The 13,844-nt window shown below is 36.3% G+C and overlaps 1 long non-coding RNA gene across 1 annotated transcript in view; it reads left to right on the top strand.

Annotated features, from left to right (window-relative positions):
* Positions 1-13,844, top strand: part of LOC128627771 (uncharacterized) — a 450,437-nt gene that overhangs the window by 381,299 nt on the left and 55,294 nt on the right. The gene's annotated exons all lie outside the window — the stretch shown is intronic.

The raw sequence follows: 13,844 nt of genomic DNA, 5'->3' as shown, positions 1-13,844 counted from the left end.
AAATATAGTGTAAAATAAACACCCTTTTGAAACTTGAATTTCTAACTGTGATGTACTGATAGGAACTATATATCTCTGTCTTTCATAAACAACTAGAAAACTGGACAAAATTATGTAAATTAATTATTATTAAACGTTAATAAGCCAGTAGGAGTCCTAAAGTTTTTCAATTAATCCAAAAGGAGGCATGAAAAGAGGAAAACAAGAAACCAAAAATGTAGAAGGAAGAGCCAATCAGCAAGATGGGAAACTTGAATTTAATTTATTTTCCTATGACACTAAAAATAAATGATCAGACACCTCACTTAAAAGGAACAGATAGAATGTATATTAAAAATAAGAAAGAACAAAGTATCTGCTGTCTACAGGAAGTCCATGTTAAATAAAAGATACATACAGATTAAAAATAAAAGGGGAAAAATTATATTTATTGTGCATCAACCTGGGCCAGGTTAGAAAATAGATACTGTACAACTATTTGAACAAGGAAAGTGTGATACATGAAATAATGTTTAAAATGGGGATTTGGAGCCATGAGGGACTGGCTAGTAAGAAGTACAGAGAACTCTGGGAAATATAGCAATAGCAGGTAGAAACAGATGCTTTTCTCCCATGGGCCCTCCAGAGCCCTTACTCATGGTGCCCTCTCTCCAGAGCTTAATCCCAGATCTAGTAGGAAGGTGCCCAGCTGGCAGAATCTGCTGGAAATCCGACCAAGGAATCTTGCTGGAAATCCATCTTCTAGGGCAAGGGTTGGGACACTGTTCTAAAAAACGCACACAGGAAATACCCATTCGGCGTGCGCACCATGGCCCTCCAGCAATTGCTCGGGGTGTCAGAAACTGTTCACAGAGTGAAGTCTCGGTTGGCGGTGCTCCGCAACGGGCAGCCTGGAGGGGTGAGGGGGTGTGGGGGGAAGGGCTGGCCCCTCAGAGCCCTGCGCCCCTGCGGGACCTGGGAAATGGGGAGGCTGTGCGTGCTGCAGAAATCGCAGACTTTCCCAGGGTTTTTTGTTAAAAAAAAAATCCCCATTAGGATTTTCATATGTAAGAATTTAATAGTATTTTCATTTATGTAATATATTTATCTTTCGTGGCTTATGTTTATCAAAATTACCAATAATTTTTTGAAACGGCCCCTTCTTATTTTCTGATTTTATTTTAAAATATATGTTTTCTTGTCACGACTCTAATTATATTCTTTTTTAAGTGTAGTTTTACCTGGTTATTGCCAGACTATGAGCACATTAAGTACTGGATACAAATAATTGTTTTACCCTCTCCATTCAGTTTTACTTCACAGTTTTATCTTTTTATCATTGCCAAGGCTTCCGATCATAGAATTGCCATTTCTTATGTTGTTCCAGATATAGAGTGGCCTTTGAAAATATATATGTTAGGTAAAGGAGTTGGTCTAAACGTGCTCACTAAAACTTTAAGGGAAATTAACATTAAGTGATAGTCATAAAATATTAATTGTTTATGCTAATATTGGTAAATATTTTGTTAAAAATACTGTTTTAGAAGCATTATTTATACTTTATATATACTAATACTTCATTATTTAAAAAGTCTATAAAATTTATTATTTAATAAATCCAAAATTATTATCTAATAAGTCCAAAATTATTTGGAAAATAACCCTTTGAATAGTAAATTAGCATTGTAAGTAAACATACAATCTTTATATTTAAAATTCAACTGTGTAATTTTCAATCTTCTTCATTTAAAAAAAATGAAAGGTTGCTTCCTAAGGTCATAAGGTACACTTCAGACTTCAATGAAGCAAATATTAAATTGATTCATTATTCTCTCAGTGATGAACGAAAGGCACAATGTCTCCACTCAGCATCTATCGTGTTTTCTGTTAGTCACAGCCTTTCAGAGTTGGTTTCTTCAAGATTTATATTCCGCTCCTTTGCAATCATAATCATCAAAGAGAGTGTAATGGGACACCATCAATTTAATTTAAATTTTCAAAAGTGCCAAGTTGATGGATCTTTTGAAGTACCGTGGGGATCATGAAGGTAAACATCCTTTTCAGCGTTATTAGTTTAATTTCGGTGGTACAGGAGATCCTGTGAGAGTATTATGAACACTGAATCCTACATAAAATTTTATATGCCAGTTTGCTAAGTAGAACATATGCTTGAAAGACTAAAATTTAATCAGCATAGTTCATGAAGGAAAATCAAGGTGTCAATATAATAATTTCAGAAGAGGTGTTTAGACTGCTTTGATTTTTAAATTTAAAATATTTTTGTACTTATTTTTATTATTCTTTTTAGCTTTTACAATGTGAAGGTGTTGGCTAGTATATGCGGTAGGCTATTGGATGAATTCTACTATGTGATGATTAACTGGTCAAACTTCTTGGTAATCAGACATTGGCACCAGACTTGAGCTTGTTTCTCAGCCTGTTTCTGAAACCACGAACATCCCCCGTGACAGAAGTTTTATATGAGCAACAGCTTAGGTAGGTCACTGACAAGCACGTTCATTAGAAATTATTAGCCGCTTACTTATACAATGCGTAGAAGCACACCACGTAGTTCGATGTTTTTAGATTGCTCAGGGAAAAATGAAAATGGGTCTCCTATATGGTTTCAATTTTCTAGAAGTAGGTAACAAAAAATGATGCAGGAAAAATATTCTTAAAATTGTTCATTTTGACTGAGGTAGTTAAATGTCATGAAGGTACGGTAGTTATTCTGAAAGATAAAGCCCGAACCCTTTGTGTCACACAAGAATCTATAGGAGCCGGTGGGTGGATTGAGGATGTGAAAGAGAGTTTCTCTCCTTTGATCTATAGGAGAAATGTCACGTGCAGTGTATATAATGTCTCTGGAGACCTGCTGCTGGTTTAACCAGACGCCCTGCCCTTCTGATGCAGCCTTAGCTCCTTATCAAGCTCTCTGCTCAGGAGTCTCAACTGCATAATAAACTCTGTGATTGCAAACCCCCCTCCTTACTTTCTTGAGACCTTCTGGTCAAGGTTCTGTAATATATCTGAACCATAAAAATGAATCTCTTTTTTCCCCCCAGCTTTTCATGCTCCCTGCTTTTACAAATCTTGTTGGTATAGTCACAGGCTACATGAAGGATAACTGTCAAAAAATTCTGGTTGACTTGAAATATGTTATTGAACTTCTCATTCTAAGGTAATTCACAATGGCGCTTGCTCACACCTCTGAAATATTCTGTGGTTATTGATCCACTTTTGTGTTCAGCGGGTCAGATTCAGTTTATCTTGCAAAAAGGTGGAGTTTTTAAGTTACTAAAGGTTGCTCTTTTTTCCTATTAAATGCATATTTTATTGTGAGGTGAAATAAGACCTCAGTGTAACACACTGGGCACATAGAAAATGCTCAGTCAAATGTTAATTTTTTTTAGTTAAAAAAATTTTTATTGTTGTTCAATATGGTTGTCTTCATTTTCCCGCCACCATGTACCCCTTCTGAGGTATACATCAGATATAAGGTGGAGTTAGGATCTGAAATCCAAAAGGCCACGCCCTCAGAGAATTCTACCAGTAGGCACGTTCACACACGGAGGCATTACAATCTGAAGTAGTCTTGTGAAAGAATGCCAGTGTGGAACTAATTGGTGTGATAACTTTACTTTTGCAGTGTGTTTGTGGTGTTGTTGAGAATGGACTTGCTTCCCAAGTGAATGGATTACTTTTTGAAGTCAGGCAGCTGCTTCTACCTCCATTGTCATTTGATCTACATTCAAAGACTTCTACATTCTTTATCCTTACTGGATAAAGAGAGGGACCACTTCTTTGGGACTCTTGCTAGATATCAAAGCAGGACATTGAGTGTTTTGAGGTCAACTAACCCTACTCATAAGTTTAGTGTCTCAACTATGGAACATTTTAAGTGAGCTGTTAATTTATTGATTTAGATAAAATTATCCATTTTATGTTGCATGATAGATATCATGTACTTAGGTAAGATTATAAATATACTTAATAACTTTAAAAAGTTTTTAATTAAATCATGCAAGTGGTAGAATTAAGGCTCACAGTCCTACATCAGTCAAGTTGATGTTTAGGGTACTGCTTTTCCCGTCTAGTAGATAAGACTTATTTGGGGAAAAAAAGCTACTTAATATTCTTACATGAACACAGTTTTTCCCATCTACCACTTTGATATTTCTTTTAGCCCTGGCAAATGTAGAGAAAAATAAATTGCAAAGTTTTGTATAAAGTCTTGCAAAGGAAGGAAAAACATGCTAAATTATAATCCATAACTATCATGACCTTATTTTCAGATCATTGTAAACAGACTGAAAGTACATTTGGTGCACAGCATAAAATGAGTAGCCCTATGAGTACCAGAACAAGCAGAGTGATTTAACTAAACAGTACAAAAAGCAATTCTACTGGAAAACTCAGTGCGGTATCTTATGATGGAGCAAAATACATGTTACTTTTGGACCTGCAGTGTTCACTATGAAAATTAGCATCACTTGTTCAAAGCCTTATAATCTACCTGGTTGAGGTAAGATGACTCACTGAAAGCCAATTTCCAGTAAAAACTCTGCTGCCAAAGACTAAAATGATACCTGTTGACATAGGACATAGTTATGGAACAAAGACTGGAGAAACTTATTTTGAATAAAATACTGCACTGTCCTTGAACTGTGTAAGTAGAACTACCGGCAACTTTCAGGTTTGCAAATGATGAGAGTATGTCAGAACTTATTCTTTCAATTGACTTCAATTTTCCAAAAGAGAGCTGGCCACAGGCAGGGCTTTGTCAAAGTCTACAGATTGCTGGTCAAATGTCGCAAAAATACCACTTCCCTTGCTTTCTAGAACCGATTGCATTTTGCACTGGAGCTGCATGGTCACTGATGGGATTGGAGGTTGGAGAGCCACTTAAATGTGTCCCTTCAATGCAACTCAGGTTTTTCTGTTGAAACTGTCTCTCTCCTCCCTCTCCTCCTTCTCTTCCTCTTCTCCCTCTCCTCCTCCCCTGTCCTCCCCCTCCCTTCCCTCAACCTTCTTCTCTTCCTCCTCTTCTTCTTCTCTCTCTTTCTGTCTCTGTAAAATTAGTCTTATTTTTGTATTTCTTGGTTCTATAACTGCTCCATGCTCGGTCCTTCAGGATTTCTTCTCAACACACTTTCTCTCACCTGTCCCCAAGCACTAGCTTTCTGGTACCTTCCTTCTGGCTCCTTCTGATGATCTGACTCCTCTTCTTGAATGGCAAGGGCTCATCCTTGCTTCTTTTTTTGCCCACATAAGGCAAAAAATGATCTCTCAGCATAGGCGATGCTCACAGCGTGTGTGTGGGAGGACCAACCATTCCTTTTCCCTCAGGGTTTTTCTGGCTGGTCTAATAATCAAATAGACAGGAGACAGATTAGCAAGTGACAATAACCCCATTAAACACACACCGACATCTGGGAGTCCTGGGTGTATGAGAGAGTCAGAGACTCCACAAGCAGGAAAGATTCAGAGATAGAAAAAGGAGTTCCAGCATGTAACACATTCCAAATGAGGGATGTGGCAGTGAGCCTTTGGGGCTTTAAAGGGTCGTCATAAGATAGGAAGAGCAGACCTTTATTTTCGTAGGAGTTTGCCCTGCCCTGTGCATAGGTCAAAAGAGCATTTCCTGTTCCAGGTCACAGAGGGGCCCAATCACATGATCTGTCATTTTTAATTTCTTACAGCCACTCAACTCTGTTTTGACTCGCTAATGAAATTTACTTTTTTTTTTTTTTGTAGAAAGTACGAGAAACCAGCTACCCCATTTTATCCTCAAATCTGAAAAACTCCCAGATCTTTCCAGTGCACTCTCCCTATAATTTCTGGCCCCCAATCCAGAGTTTCAACAGGAAATCCCCTGATGACTTGTCCATCCACTCTTTATCCTTCCAGTGTTCCTAGTGATGAGGCAAATGAAAAATATATCTGTATCTATCTATCTATCAATCTGTTGATCTATCTATGTATTTATCCATCCATCCATCCATCCATCCATCCATCCATCCATCCATCCATCCATCCATCCATCTCTCTCTACTTCCCCATCTACCTGCCTGCCTGCCTACCTTACATGACTCTTCATGGTGAATATTCACCAGGGGTCAGATCAGGTCCCTTTTCTTGCCGCACAATGACCTGCTGCGGTCATGGCTCAGCATGTCAAGTCCCAGCGTACCCGGGCCATTGTCAATCCAAGCCCTGCTGTTATTTCATGCAATCATTCATTGAAATTTCCTGGCAGTTATTTGGGTTTGGTTCACTAGCCAACAAATAAATCAAAATGTTCCATGTTCTGATCTTCTAGGATTGGTTACGAATAGCTGAGCCTGTGATAGTCATTATCTGTTACATTTATGATGTTTCTAAATTGCGTTTCTCCTTTCTCACGTTCTGTAACGAGTTTTGTATTGTCTTAGGAATGGCTTCTTCGGCAAATTGCATCATATTAGATCTCTAATTCTTCCTAACTGGAGAGCTTTTGGCTTGGCCCAGTGTGAGGATGGGAGAGGGATTTGAATCTAGTTAACTGTCTCACTGGCTTGGTATGAAGACTGTCCAGGCTGAAAGCATTTTTTTTGTGTTGGTTGTTTTCAATGTTGTTTTGTAACTTAGTTTGTAATAATATTTGATGTGTAACATTATTACATGTATCCTAGCCCTGTATTTTACTAATCAATTTAGCCATTACTTTTTAAATAAATTTATTGATATTGGAGTATCTCTTTGCCACACAATCATTTCAGTTATTTGCACTGAGAACATCAGATAAAGCATTATATCTGAGGGAAAGAAAGAGCTTTAAAAAAAAAAGAGGGCAATATAGGGGAAAAACACATCTAAATTAAGAGATAGCAATATGGTCATTGTAAGTTCAAGTTTCTAAAAGCTAACAGGAGCCTAGATTTCTTTTACAAAATAATTGCTCGTATTACTCTTTATTTCATTTGACTCCGTATTTATATGAACTTGTAAAATGGTATTTTTTATAATGTCAACCTTTAGTATTACCTTTTTGTTACTATTACTGTTGTATTTTATAAAGCATTTTGCCTGTTTTTCCGAAGTCAGTTTTTTTCTGGGAGATGCAACTAGCGAAGATACCCTTTCTCTGAAAGTACTATAGCCTCTTATATCATTTCCTGTCTGAGCTGTTGGTAAACTAACTTTCCTTTTCACGGGATTACTTTGCATTAGAACAACTGTGTTTCTGTGACCATCGGTGATGGTTTTTAAAGATGCTTCTAAGAAGCAAGTCACAAGGGAACTTGATTATTTTTATTCAAATTAAAAGAAGTTATACCGAAATGTTTGAAAACTGTTTTAAGCAAAAGTGGAATGAAAAAGTTCCTGGAACTCAAGGATGACTTATTTTGAGCACATAGTTTATGGAGAATCGAAGCTAGTGTTCTTTATAAAAATCGCGGATGCCATCTGAGACACTAAAGATCAGATGCGGTAGACACTCCAGGTGGGGACCGGTACAGTTGATGGTGGAGAGTGAATGTTGTGTTTTATGGTCTCTGGCAAGAGTAGAACAACAACAAAAAAAATTCAAGGTACACCCTGCCAAGCCTAACTTTTAATAATAGCTTGTTTTGCTCAAGTGGCAAATTTCACTTCAAACAGAAAGTCTTGCTGGATTTTACAATAAGTTCAAGGTATTTAACCTACAGAGTTCCAATGAGAAGTTAAAGCTCATTCTCTATTGAAAGAAACATGGTGGAAAGATGGAGACAACTGTATTTGAACATTAGTAAAAATGATTAAAAAGAAAAAAAGAAACAGGAAGAAAAGGGAGGAAGGAAGGGAGGGAGAGAGGGAGGGAGGAAGGGCTTCTAATCTCCTGAAAAATAAAATCCTTGGCTTGACCTCCAAAGCTCCCATGAACTTGCCCATACATTGAAGATATTTTCTACTTCCCCTTTTCTATTCATGATTTTGCTAAACAGGGATATTGTGTTCTTGTTCATAATTTACATGTATTTCTTGTGGGCCTGGAACACTGTCCATCCGCCAGTCCTCTTGGTAAATGGTTTGTCTTGGTTTATTGTCTTGTCTTGGTTTAGTCTCATAGTTTCTCAGGATAAAAACCTTGAGGACACTAGTCTTTTTTTTAATAATCCATATCCTATCCATCAAAAAACATCCCATCAGATCTGCCTACGAAATACATTTGGACTTCAAACATTCTCTTTCTTTCTGTACTGTCACTGACACTTCAGGGTCCCGTCCATTATCCTGTCTCCCAGGTTTTACTGCAGCAGCCGCCCCATACTCCTTGCTCTTCTGCCCCAAGGGCTGATTTCCTTAGAGCCCTCGTGTGACTTGTTTAAACTGTGTTAGATCATGTTATATTCTGGCAAAGTCATCTACTGTCTTTCCATGTCCAAGACTATAGAAGCCCAGCTCTTGACCATGGGCTACAAGACTTTGCACTTGGGGGGACTCTCTGCCCGAACTTGTTCCTCCTAGATATCAGCTTGTTTTCTTTCATGATTCTTTTTAGATTTCTGTGTACGTGCTACCTTGTCAGAGAGCCCCTGCCTTAGCTTCCCTATCGAACACCTACATACCCTCCCCTGTCATCCTTAAAAGAGATGTTTCTGACCACATTCAGTGAATGGGTTCTTTTGTTACTCTTTTGCTTTCACTGTGTGTGTGTGTGGTGGTGGTGGGGGGCAGTGGCCTATTATTTATGTTATTAAATATCTTATCACATTCTTTGCTTCAAAATTTTTTTCCTATTTTCCTCCTCTAAAACCTAGATGCATGTTATGGTCTGGTGAGTCTTACCGTCCAAAAAATTCAGTATATATAACATGTACATATTGTATATATAATTATCAATAGTAATCAATATATTAATTATAATGTATAATTATATTAATATAATATATTATATATAAATTATGTACATATTATATAAAATATAACATAAACTATATAAATATATTTTATATGAACTATAAAGTAATTTATATGTATAAATATATTTTATATAAAATAAATATATTTACAAATATAAATATGAAATATATTTATATATAAATATATTTGTGTATGTATATATATATATAGATATTTATCAAAGGAAATCTAAGGAGCTTCCTTATTTTCTTAGTCTCCTTAGATATAATTTAAAGTGTGTAGGTCTGCACTAGAACTATAGAGCCAGTATTTTTATGCATGGCACGTTTTGAGCATACTAATGAAAAATTATTGAAATATGCAATTTAGTAACTGTAATTGTAAAGACTAATAACCTAAGAATCTAACCAGATTAAAAATCAATTTAGTGAGACTGTGTTACATTTCCTTCATTTCCTAATGGTTTTTCGGTGTACACTTTAGTTAATGGATAGGTATGCCAAGTAACAATTTCTCACGCAATGGTTATTTTGTTGACAATATGAAAATGCTTTCCTATTGCCTGTGGAACAATTTCATAATGAAACCACGCTGACTTTCCTGAGTTATGCAGACAAAATGAACTTCTGTAACAGGTGACATTGCAATTGCTCCTGCCTTTTAAATTGCTTTTTCAAATGTTAAAAAAGGAATAACCGGCCCCAAATGGAGTCATTTGCCCTTAGGACAGCAAATCAAGACCTAGCTGCGGTTTCAACATCTTTCAGGAATGTGACCCTTAAACAGTCAACCTGCGAATTTCAAATTAGCACCAGTGAGATAATCTGCTTGGCCAGACCTCTCTACCTTTCTCTTTCCCCCATAGAAGATGCCCCAGCCTGAGCCGGAAGCACTTCCTTCTTTTCCTTTGCTAATAATTTCTTCACTCCACCAGCCTCCTACTTATAAAAACCCTCTTTTGTGTACAATTCCTGGGAACACTTCTCTGCTTTTGAGATAGGAGGCTGCCCCATTCATGAATTCCTCAATAAAACCAAACAGATCTTCGGATGTACTCCTCTGAATTTTTGTTCTTTAACAGAAATTACTGAGGAAACCTTAGCAACGAAAAGAGATCAGGATGTAGTGTTTCACTGATACAGATATTAGTAACAGTGAACTAACATTGACTACCTAAAGTTAATTATATTGACTTTGTTGAGAATAGAATAAACTTTTAAAATCTTTAGCGTTTTTTTTGTTTTTTAATTTAAAATCAGGAGGGTGTTATCACTCTTTGCCCCCTCTATGTGGTGGGCAGTTTGCACACACACCAAGCACACAAATAAATCACATTGAGATACTTATCACTTAATTTCACCAGTGAGGAAAGGATGACTCAGAGGCATTAAACATCTTACCTAAGGCTACTGGATTTTTTATCGTTAAAAGCATTTTTATTGGTAAAAATACATGTATGACTTCTGGCATATAACTTGGGGAATTGACAATTTGATTGACATCTCATCTTATCTATGAGGACAAGTCTTCTCAGAATTAAAACAATAGAAAAATATGAATTAAATCTGAGTGTTACGTCATTCAAACAGTAATCTGTTTATTCTCACATTCCTGAACTAATTGAGATAAAGAAAACAGCATGCCCATGCCAGTAAGAGACGCATGTCCAATGAAAGTTACGCTTAATGTCAATATCATTTAACAAAATTGGTAATACATGTGTTGTTTTGATCAATTGCACATGGACAGTAGTTTTTTGAAGATTCATGTATGTATGTATGTATGTATGTATGTATTTTTAGAGAGTGGGGAAGGGAAGAAGAATGAGAGGGAGAAAAGCATCAATGTGAAGTTGCCTCTCGGCTGCCCCCACCTGGGGGCCTGGCCTGCAACCCACACCTGGCCCTGACCAGGAATGGAGGCACTGATCCTTTGGTTTGCAGGCCAGTGCTCAGTCCACTGAGCCACAGCAGCCAGGGACAGTAATTCTAATAATAACTATCTGCATTACTGGCTAGACCCTTTGGTTATAGGAGATTTTTAAATCTTATAATATGTAGATATGAATTTTTTTAGAAATTTGAGTATAGTTGGTATACAGTATACCAGCTATGTATATAACTTGCGACGTGATCACCTGTCACTGTGCAAACGTACCATAATGCTTTTGACTATGTTTCCCCTTCACTTTCCACCACCAGGCTCTCGGGCCACCATCAGTTTGATCTCTATTTGCATGTCTCTGTTTTTGCTTTGTTTGTTAATTATTTTCTTTTTTGAGATTCCACATGGAAGGGAGAACATACAATATTTGCCTTTCTCTGTCTGACTTATTTCACCTAGCATCACATTCTCTAAGTCCATGCATGTTGTTGCAAATGGCAGGAGCTCACCTTTTGATTGCCGAGTAATGTTCCATTATGAGTAATACATCTTTATCCATTCATCTCTTGATGGACAGTGAGGTTGCTTCCATATCTTGCCTATTGTCTATAATGCTGCAGTAGAGATAGGGGTGGGTGAATCTTTTCAAATTAGTGTTTTCATTTTCTTCAGATAAATACCCAGAAATGGGGTTTCTGGGTTGTACAGTAGAGTTATTTGCCATTTTTGAGGAGTCTCCATACTTCAGCACACAGTGGTGGCATCAACGTGCACATCTCCCCAAAGCGCAGATGGGTTCCCTGTCTCTGAATCCTTGCCAGCACCTGGTATGTGTGTTACTGTGTTGGTTTGGTGGTGACGTCTTGTCAGAATGCAGCGGCTCTTTCTGGATGTTTGCTCCCACGTGGTATGTTAGGGGTTCGGCAGTGCTTGCTCGCCAGCTTCCCCATCATCTAAACCTTGTTTATCTGAATGTTTCAGTTGTTCCCCAAGATTTTCCATGAGTGGCTGTGTCCTTCTGCAGTTATAGGCAGGCATTATGTAGATGTTCTTCCCACCTTTCACTTACTGTGGTTGATCCCAGCCACTTTGAACATGATTGCACCTAAAATGTCCATCACAGTCCCTCCTTCTAGACTATACATAGAATTCACATCATTTCCCTATCCTTTTATTTGAAAAATAGCTTACTTTTGTTGTTCAAACTATAGCAATTATTTTTGTGCCTTCTTTTCTATAATCTAGTTGCTTCACCTGCCATCTGTGTGTCCTCATAAATACATTTGCAAGGTAATTGAAAGCATTTGGCCTCATATAAATTTTGGCTTATGGTTTCTAGTTTTGTTGTGGATGTAACATTCACCTGAGTATTTCTTCAGAATGGCTCTGAACGATTTCCAGATATTTTATTCACTTATGCCCACAATTGATGAAATGCTGTTAAATTTAGAGAGGATAATTGCAAAAATGTGTAGGGAGTCACAATTTTTACTTCTGTCAAACTAATGAAAAAGATTGGAAATTTTAAAGAAAACAGAGTTGAAAGCTGCATATAGAGATTATATATAGAGGGAAAAAAATAAAATAAAACAATTTCTGAAATGGAAAGGCTTTGTAAAAATGACAAATGCTGTATTTGCATTGACAGAATTAACTTAAATAAATTAAGTATATTCTAAATATATTAAAGAATTTGAGAAAATATTTAAAATTCGGTATAATGATTTTAGAAAAAAAGCATCAGAGTTGTTTCCTTCAAGTGATTTTTCACGATGCTCATTAAGTCATTTTCCCTAGCACTTATCACACGTAATCTCTAGCAAATGGCTTTCAGAAATTGCATTGAGATATTATTTTCTTAATGTACCTTTCCCGGGAATTGTGTTTCTATAAAAAGGAATATGTTTTAGCTACTATACCTGTAACATATTGACAGAAATTTTTAATAATCACATTTTATCATGAACTTTTGAAAAAACCTTGTATTTTTTCTCATAAACAGGAAAACATTGATTTTAAATTATTTTGTCCATGAATATCTATCAGCAAAAGCTATTTAAATTCATAAAAAATAGTTAGAAAATTATATTTCAATGAAAGCAATTTCCATTCTCGTTTACATAGAAATACAGAGATCTAAAACCACAAAGTATATTTTCCTGTGATAAAAAACTATGTAATATTCTATGTACCACATTATTTCTATAACTATAAGAAAATACTTGCCAAACAAAAATCGATACTAGTATTTGATTAGTCATCAGTAACTGCCAGTAAGAAAATAATGATTCCATTTTCTTTAGCAAAACTTTGCTTCATTTTGTGTATACCTCTGTGGGCTCCAGAGGCTTGTTGAACATAATTATGCCATTCTGCCAAAATATTCTGACAACATACTCCAGAACATTTTTCAAAAGATTTTTAGTATTGAAAGTTTAATGGCTTATTTAAGAACTCTTAATGAGATTTTCTTCTTTCTTTGAGAAAGAAAAGGAACGAACTAACATTTCATTCATCTCCCCTTAGTGATCTCAAGATCAATGGGTATAGAAATTAAGCTGAGAAAAAATTTTAATAAACTCTTGACTGTGTTTACAGCTGGATATTTTAAATGTTGAAAACAAAAGCTACTAAAATGCCCAAATGTATAGCATCCAGTCTGTTATTTAACTCGAACCTAAAGAAGTAAAATGCATATTCAATTCACTGATGTTGCCTTTATTGCTGTTTGTCATAGGTGCACCTAAATCTAATGATAGTGATTTTAATACTTTAATACATTATATATTCCTCATAGCATACAGGATGATAACATCATGGAAAAGAATAATTAGGACATTGCAAGGGAAACATATAAACATCACTTAATATGAGCAAAAGTAAATATCCCAGTGAGACATTAAAAAAAAATTAAACCTGGAAAATCAAGGAAGAAAGACAATATGGAGAAGAATAAAGAAAGAACACATGCTATGGAAATGTATAAATCAAGTGTAGGGATAAATAAGTTATCAAGGTAAAACAATGATGTAGCCCGCTTTCCAATGTATGACTTGGTTGAAGTGAATATGGTTTCAGGGATATGGGCAAGGGCA

The sequence above is a fragment of the Artibeus jamaicensis genome, unplaced genomic scaffold (assembly GCF_021234435.1).
Source record: "Artibeus jamaicensis isolate MK-2021 breed Jamaican fruit bat unplaced genomic scaffold, CSHL_Jam_final contig_467, whole genome shotgun sequence".
NCBI classification, from domain to species: Eukaryota; Metazoa; Chordata; class Mammalia; order Chiroptera; family Phyllostomidae; genus Artibeus; species Artibeus jamaicensis.
The sequence above is the reverse complement of the archived record's forward strand: the minus strand, read 5'-3'. Positions and strand labels throughout refer to the sequence as shown.